The following is an 8997-nucleotide window of genomic DNA, read 5'->3' on the forward strand; positions in this document are numbered from 1 at the left end:
TGTTCTGCAAGTGCTCTCTTAAACACTCTGTGCAGAGCACAACAAAACGCAAAACCTACTGTATACTGTGTTGTCATTACACACAGACATCTTTGACATGACAAGAGAGAGAATGTCCCTCCCATACACAAACACTTACGTTTTAAATGCAAGCAAAAAAAACCAAAACAGATGTCTAATTATTTTACAAGATTCTACACTGCTTCAGACAAGGAAAAGAGTTTTAAAATGAAATGGCTAAACTGCTAAGCTTAACCCTACACTTTATAATGTAGATGACATTAAAAAAGTTATAACTTCAGACACTGCCTTTTTGAGGTTGTTACACAGGAAGGGTGGTCTGGCTACTGATGAGAAGTGATTGAGTAACAATCCCGGGGTTAAAGTTTTACACCCCTGTCATGTCCCAGCGAGAGAGAGTTTCACAGGAAGGTAGAACACAACAAGGAACACAAAGGAAAAGCATATTCTATGCAAAAAAACATAATTCTGACTGTGACTGACTTGTTTTTTCCTGGTTTGGTGACAGACATACAGTAATATATACAGCACTATATCCATGGCAGAACAAATACTAATTTATACAATTCTAAGCATAAACTCAGGCAGGTGCACATCCTCATTCGAAGTTTTATCAATCAAGATTCTGAATCCCCTCTAAATAAACAGTTGTTACATTTTAGTTTCATTTTGGCTGACAGACATGGTTCACTCTTTCAGCACTATTATAAATCATACGATTTCAGCTTCAATCTGGCTTTTACAAGTGCTGTGTCAATGGTGTTATTTTACTGGGACTGTAAGCTAAAGAGGCCTAAAATGAGCCAGAATGCAAATGTGTTACATTTCTCTTTGAACATCTCTGAGACTACATTAGGGGAACTGCAGTACTAAAAATGGCATTTCTTTAACATAGCTGTTCCCCTTTTTTTTCAGCATGTACTGTAGAAAATCTCAAATATAGCAAACACTCTATAAGCTGGCATGGTTTTTCTGTTTTCTTATTTTTAAGCCTTTTGTGAACTGCAGATATTGTTTATTGTGCCTGATGATTAAGATATTACAATATATATTGTTTGAATCTAACAAGATCCTGGATTTTATGCTCAAGTGTTGTAAGCTCCTTAAAGAAGGAAATAAGAGGCATGATTTTATTTATTTTTTTGAAGATAATGCTTCAATTTGTATTCTAGTTCAATGAGGCTGTATTGTGGACCCCTAAATCAGAGTGAGATCTTTGCTGTTTAGCCCATGTACTGTACATTGTCACTCAGGGTTTGAATACAATATCTACTGTACATCTTAAAGACTGGACACAATCACAATCCTCACAGGGATAGACAGGCCTGGGGTTCAAGGTGCCCCCACAGCTAATAGAAGGGTCATATCATTGTCACCCATAGTCTAAAAATAAAACAATCACAGCCTCTCATAAAAAATAAAACATTGTACCTTATGTGAAAGACAAAAACCCATGTTAACTAACCCCTTTCTAACATGCCTATATAGAATATGGATTTTATAAATGTCAAGTGAGTTGGTCAAAGCAGTGAAGGCTTTTAGTGGTACCTCCAGAATGAGAAATATACAATTTTCCAAATGTCTGGACAGACTGGAGACCTAATGTGAAGCTGACTTTGTCACTGTACCATATTCATAACAGAGATGCAGCAGGTTTAAGTGACTCTAATGATTGTTAGTTGTGGCATGACTCCCTCACTGCTATTTTCCTCAAAAGAATGCCTCTGTTGGAGCCATTACTCTATTACAGCATTTTGTAAACATTGTGTATTTTCCATCCCATACCCTCGAAATTACCTTGTCACAGAAGGCTCTTCTTAGAACAGAGGACACAACCTTCCATGGAGGTTTGCAGTTTGGGATCCTATGCAGAGCGGCTTTTCCCAGGAAAGGCAGGAGACAGACTTCAGGAAGAACAAACTCAGGTTTATTAAAGGTGCAAGAATTCAGCAACAGTTCATGATCTGGTGCTCAGGGGGATAAACTGCACAAGGCATCCGAGTCCAGGCAAAGTGACGGGGAATGTTCACGTATAACTCCAGGCCAGGGAATCCATCCATCCAGACACACAAGAAACAAACAAACCAGGAAGGCAGGGAGCCAGGTTCTCCAGGCCCCGGGCTCAGAGGCCAGGATGTCTCTGGTAAGGCCTATGCCTCAGGCATCCCTGTAGCTTACAGAAATCCATATTCCACTGCTGAGCCCTGAGCACAGGATCCCCTAGGCTTATATACAGAAGTCCTAACTATACACACCAGGAGCTAATACAGACGTCAGACTTACATAGATCTCAGGAAAGGTTAGAGCGCCCTCTAAAGGAGGGATGTCAACCCTGGCATTTCCGTACCCTTGAAATGACCTACTGTATTGTTTCACACATTAGCTCACAGCAGTGACTCCTGTGTTGCACAGCGCAAGGAGGATGGTCAGATAACCTCAAAGGCCACCCATCAGAGCCATTCACGTCTTGACACATCACAAGCTTGGTGGCATTAGGGGCATCAGTGCCAAGGGAAACAGCAGAGTATCTCTTTTTCTGCCAGCGTTTAAGAGAGCTTTGTGAGAAGAGTTGAGAAGATGCTGGCAGGAGAAAGCCCTGCAAGTGTGTTATCATTAGTGTTTGACCTTCAGGTTTTTGCAATCGGAACAGAAGCAAAAGTTTCTCTATTTTCAAAGGAACACTTTATGTTTAATCTTATGTTATGTGTTAAAGTTCAGTGGACGTACGTGAATTATTTTTAAATCCTATTTTGGATTCTGTTCTCTTGTCTCATCAAGTCTGATCAGATGAATTCCAAATTTCTTACGCACTTCCACATTCTGTCTCGGGTCACTCAGCGTAGTCTTTTTCATTTGGATGCAGAAACTCAAAAAGAACTGTGATTTATTCTGTGTGTTTGCGTAAAAGCACTGACACAGGAGTCCACTGGCAGGAGGTCAATGCCAACACTGTTTTTATAAATGAGCAAGGCCTTTGATCATAGCTCCATGTGTCAGCAGGCTTTACAGTACATGCCTGTGTATCCCTCCTGATAAGGGCACAAGACTCCGGCACATGTTACGGTCAAGTATCCCGACTAGCGCTTGACATGTATTTCTGAACTTGTCAATGAAGTGGTCAGCTGGTACATGAGTTTCAGCTTCGATCTCGTGCTTCCCGCATCTGCCTCTTGCTCTGTAATGGCCACTGCCTGGGCTCACCGGCGTTCCCCACCCGTGTTCAGCTTAAGGGGGAGCTCAACCTTTCCAACTCGCTCCACGAAGCACCAAGACAGAGGGAGAATACTGATATGTTAGATATGCCTCTGGCTGTTTTTTTTTCTTCTGGGATCAGGAAACGCTACAGTATGTGATGCTAATCTGATCTCTGGAGACCGCTCTCCAGGAGCTGATTCTAAATCCTGCAGACGTTCGGGGAAAATTGGAGAGAGGGTGGTAACTATAGCAGGGGCTGAATTTCCAAGTTAAGGGACTTTTAGGTTAAGGCTCTGTTTAGGCTAACCTTTAAGAAAAAATACATAGTCTAACATTGAAATGTTTAAGTTGTAGTCAAGACATCCAATCAGAGAATTATTTGTGGGATAAAAACACTGTTCATTATTTCTTTCTGCCTTTCGAACTTTGCTAAAATGTAGTTTCAGAAAGCTAAAAGCAAACCTTTGGAACATTTACCTACCTGTCATACTTCGAAGGGTGTTTCTCTTAAATTCTGAAAAGCACAGATAAGCAATCACCTACAGGAGCAACACGATCTTTTGATATCTTTTCTAAACTGCATTTTCTTAAAGGTCTGTTGCCGGAGAACATTAAAAACACACCAAGGAATCTCAGTTTCAAATGATTAAGAAAGCAATGTACCATATTCTAAGGGTACATAGAGTACTTTATCAGGGCACACTCGGTATCACTGACAATGCTGTGGTTTCTGGCATTTTAGACCAGCTTGCACACAGACTTTCTTTAAATTTCTTCTATTAAAAAGACTGCCTGAAAGTTTAGTGAGAATCAATTATGCAGTTCAGTGCAACTTGGATGCAGAAATAAATCAACGACCTTTGTCTTTTGTCCTTTCCCCCTTTCTCGTTGAGGTGCTTTCTTTGTGTTTTCAGTAAATATTCTAAAATGCATTTGTTATGTCCCAGTGTGTGTGTTTTTGTTGTTATGTTCCACACTTCTGACTTTGATTGTTCTCTCTACTACATTGGTCCATATTTACACCACTGTTATGTATGACATCAGCTCCTTGACCAATCACAACTCATCTTATTCAGTATAAAACATGGAGGCTTTCAGAAGGAAGAGGCCTTTTGTTTGACTTTGCTTCAGGTTTGTTGTTTTGCTCTGTGTGTGTTTTCATATAGCTTTGGCTTTGTTGTTTTGTTGGTTTCTGTTTGTCTCTTTGTACTTTCGTTTGCTTGTGTTATCCTTATTTTGCCATTACCTTGCCCAAACTTGTTCTTGTATCAACCTCTGTGTTCTTTTGTGCCCTGTTACTTCTCTATTCTCGTTTGTATTTGTAGTTCACTTGTGTATTTGTGTGAACTTTTGTGTATAGAGTAAGTTCAGGTTGTTGGGTACATTTTGCACACACACAGTTGATTTTTGTATTAGTCACACTGGTTTAGTATGGGTGAGTGCCGTTTGTCTTGTATGGTTTTGGGTAGACAGTGGAGATTAGCTAGGGTGTTTGAAGATGCCGGAGACCGTGTGTTTCGGGTTTTCTTTTGCAGTCAGGTTAGCTTTCCCTCACTTTCCTAGCCAGCTCCATTTTGTTTATTTTCTTTCCTTTGGCACCACTCTAGTTCCCTTACCCTGTGTGTTATTGTGTCTTATTTCATACCAGTCACTTATTCACCTTAAAATTATCACTTTTTGCACCAACCCTTGTTATCACGCTTCCTTGTCCCTCACCAGAACCCACCTGCTTCCAAAGATTATCCTAAATGTTACACCCCTTTGCCCCTAGACACTTGGAGTTGTAACCGCATTACATTACACATGTGCATCTAGATCTGCAGTTTATCACCCACTCTCCTGGCATCGTGGCTATTTTGCTGTAGCCACTCATTACTAGATCAGCCACAGCTGGCCTTCAGTTGAATGACAGCTCCACAATCCACACTTAGTGTTTAGAATTCCATGTTCTTTTTTAAGCCAGGATACTGCCGTCTTCCACATGGATGCATGTGCATTGGTAGTGGTGATGTCAATGCCCAGCAGCTTGAACGTCTTAAGCAGAAGTTTTGCAATCTGACAAATTCACATACAGTATATCCAAATCAGTGAAGACTTCATGTCTCAATGTAGTGAAGCTTTTCAATGTGAAAAAGGCAGCCCACGACACTGGGCATGAACACAAAAAGAGGAATCAGAGATGTAAAGCAAATGAATTGCATCCCATTACTGGGTTCAATGTATTGACCACAGATCATTTGTTTTGTGCAGAAACAGCAGAATGGATTTGCAATCATTGCAATTAGAGGTGTAAAGAGAAAGCCATTGCGACAATATTTCTGTTGTACAGTTTAGTGACCATATTTCAAGCCAACTCCACTCAATGAAGAGCTGCAATAATGACGGGAAAGGAGGTATTTGCTAACTAATAAATAACCACTGTTGCATAATTCATTGCATTCAACTGCAGCTGAACTGATCAATCAGATTTCTTAATGAGTGAGCCTTTTCAAAACACCCTTCTCTAGATACTGTACAGCTCAGGTTGAATGTTTTTTTTTTTACCTTAGTTTGCTCTAAGAGAGAGACAGTATAAGACCTCTATATGTTTGAGGAGGAGGTGCTGAAGAATAATATTTTTAATGCTACTGGATCAATATACAGTATCACCACGAATGCCTGCATGAGCACCTCCTTGGATTCTTTCTCCATCCTTGTGATTCTCAGGCTCAATTTCAAAAAGTCCTGTCCACTTGAGTCAAATTGGCCAATAGTTTTCAAATCTGGTATTATTGCGGACAAAGGTTATGATGATAAAATGAAGAAGTCACAAGTACTTCACATTCTGATGTGACCTTTGTGCTGAAATAAGATTGTTGGGGGTTTTCTGGAAAGTGACAAGTGAAGTAGACATAGCAATGGAAATTCCCATCTGCAAACATTATGATATAATGTCTAAAAAGGTCTTTCAAAACAGGATTGTGAAACTATCTACTAATTTCTTCTGTAAAGCGCTTTGAGAAGCCAGCTTTAAAGGCGCTATATAAAATAAAGTTTATTTATTATTTAGACTTATTTATCCACCTACCTATCTTACCATCAATATACCTAACCCAAGCACTGCACCACTTAAAACAAAGGCACCTACATTAAATTAAATGGAGATTTGCTTTTGGAGGTGGGAAAGTAAATACTGACAATGACACGGTAACCTGTTTGTATTGACTGCTTCTATAGTGCATTTGGGGGAAAAAATCAATGCAGTAAGTTGCTTTAAAAAAAAGAGAATTATAGCACCAGCTGTGAGGTGAGCACACCCACTGCAGGAACCTGAATTTGCTGAGATGGAACGAGTGGTTCTTCAAATACAGTATCAGCAGTACAGCACAGAGGTAAATCGACTTAAAGGCCTTTAACACTCGTGACCGGCACTCTACGTATGAGATCAATAGTCTAGCCAAAGACGAAGGACTAAAAAAAGTGATTTTGTTAAGAGCTGTTTTGTGTGTGTTTCACTCGTAAAGGTAACTGAGGTTCATCAGGTGACCTCAGCTCATGTGTTCCTGTAGGAGGGTGTCAGAGGAGATGTGCTAGAGGCTGGAAGCACAGAAAAACTAGAGACCACTTTCCACTTCTCCCCTTTCTTCTGCCTAGTTGTTTTTTTTAAAGCATTTTAAAAAACAGATGTGGAGTTTACGTTTGGTAGTTGGTGAAGCTGGATAGCGATGCACGTCTTTCTTCTCACAGGCTGCATGCTTTTTCTTGATTAGTTGCCCAGGACACAGAATTGAATCGGAAAGCTGCAGCCATATTTGCAAGTCACTATTAAAATGAATACATCTGAAAACATGCCTGCTTCCATGAATGAGCAAGATCAAAGGAGGCGCAGTACCCTTTTAACAGAAAAGCACAGGAATTTTTTAAAAAAGAAACTTGTCAGAGGAAATTCAACTGACTCGAAAAAATTCGGATCCCTCAGGCTGTCATTAAGTAAGGTTACCTGTTGAGAATGCGTGGAATGTGCCCTACTTTTGCGGGAATGCAAGTTCACATCCAAGCTGTGCCACTGTCTGTGCAAGGTGGGGCTCAGGTGATTGAGGCAATTAGTCAGTGGCAGTGGGGATGGGTCCCTAGCTACTCCTGTAATAGCTTTAGCAAATTTGCATCAACTGTCAGTTACATAAAAATGAGAGTCTTTGGCAATGTGACCAGCAGGCATGTTTCTCCGATAAGCCCATTCGTGAAGCTCCTATTATGGATTACATTTTTAAACCAAGCATAGCAGACATTATTTTCTATCGACTACTGAATGTTAGTCTTTCACTGGAATGTAAAATAACCAAACATGGTATTCGAAATGACAAAAATAACCCAGTTGGAGGTTTTCTTTAATTTGTGCAGGGAGATAAATAACTTGTTCTGCATGTATAAACCTTACTTTGAGAATTTCTAAAATGTTACATGAAAGCTGAACAAAATCATCACACATACTGTAAGCAGTGATTCTAAACTTGCCCATCTCTTAATGCTTTAGCTAAATATTAATGTAATGCACATTAGGAGTCATGATGAAACATTTCTGAGCATACAGGCAAGAAAATTGTTAGCAAACTAATGACTGGGTAATAACTGAGCTTCAAGTTATTTTATTGTAACTCAATGGGCTAAACATTCTTTAAATAAGACTTGATTCCCACAAATGATTTTTGTGTGTATTTTTTTGGTTTCACCTTTAACAAGGAGTTTTAAAACTCTCTGCCCTTGAGTGGTGCTCTGCTGCAGGTACAATAGATATCTGTGTGTGAAATTGATTTAGTAACAGCACTTTGACTTCCATTCTCTGGTCTTGCCAACAGGGCTGTGAATGCGTGTACTGCAGCTCTTTGCTGATTTGTTTCACATTGTGGAAGGGAATTGATGGCCTGGTAAAATGTTCTCTGGCATCTTCCTACTGGAATGGTCATCTGTCTGGAGCCGAGGAGGATAAATACAAGTGAGGAGGTGACAGCGGTTGAGCCCTTATCAGGCACAGCATAACCAGAGGGCTCCGCGAGCCCATGGTAGAGCCATTAAACTTCCTCCCTAGTGCTTTGTGTCGGTCTTTCATTCCTGGGACTGCAGCTTACACCAGCAGAATTTAAAACAGCAGGGAGAACCATGCTTTTGGAAAACAGTTTGTATTTCTTTCTTTAAATTTCCCTGAGTGCCAACAAAATTGTACAGTTGCCTTAAAGCAAAAAAGTGAATATGCATTGGTGTCACCCAGTAGTAAAAAACTCATATGGGCTGGAAAGCAAACCCCTTCTAGCAACATAATAGTCTTTAATCACCAAAACCTAAGAAATAGGTTATACTTATAAGAAATATATTCCTGCAGCAAGGTTCACTATTGCTATACCATTACAAAGATCTAAAATTATTTTTTCTGCAGTATGCTGGGTATTGCATTTTATTCAATAGCATTATAACATGTTATGGTATTTATTAAGTATTTCAGCAGCAGCCAAAGACTAAATGTCGACTCACTCATTGAAACTAGTTGATGGGTAGTGTTATCCAAAAGCAGCAGTTAGGAGAATATAATGGTGCAGATAGGGAGGTGCATAGAGAAATCATAACAGAGTGATCTAACAACGGGGCACTGTAATGCACCTAGTTCAGGAAAAGAGTATCCACAGTGTGGCATGCAGGTGTCAGAAATAATCGATGAAAGACTACAGCAGGAATAGAGCAAGACTAGTCTGAATAAAAGCCAGAAATTCACGCTCAGAGAAAGACTTGCTGTCAAGGAGAAGAATTCTA

The 8997-nt window shown here is 39.9% G+C and overlaps 1 long non-coding RNA gene across 1 annotated transcript; it reads left to right on the top strand.

Annotated features, from left to right (window-relative positions):
- Nucleotides 1-4277: 4277 nt before the first annotated feature.
- On the top strand, nt 4278-8283 carry LOC148672148 (uncharacterized). The gene is made up of 2 exons (XR_015936155.1): nt 4278-4347; nt 8052-8283. It is a non-coding gene; the product is annotated as an uncharacterized LOC148672148 (long non-coding RNA).
- Nucleotides 8284-8997: the final 714 nt, after the last annotated feature.

The sequence above is a fragment of the Lepisosteus platostomus genome, chromosome 4 (genome assembly GCF_059453375.1).
Source record: "Lepisosteus platostomus isolate fLepPlt1 chromosome 4, fLepPlt1.hap1, whole genome shotgun sequence".
NCBI lineage: Eukaryota > Metazoa > Chordata > Actinopteri > Semionotiformes > Lepisosteidae > Lepisosteus > Lepisosteus platostomus.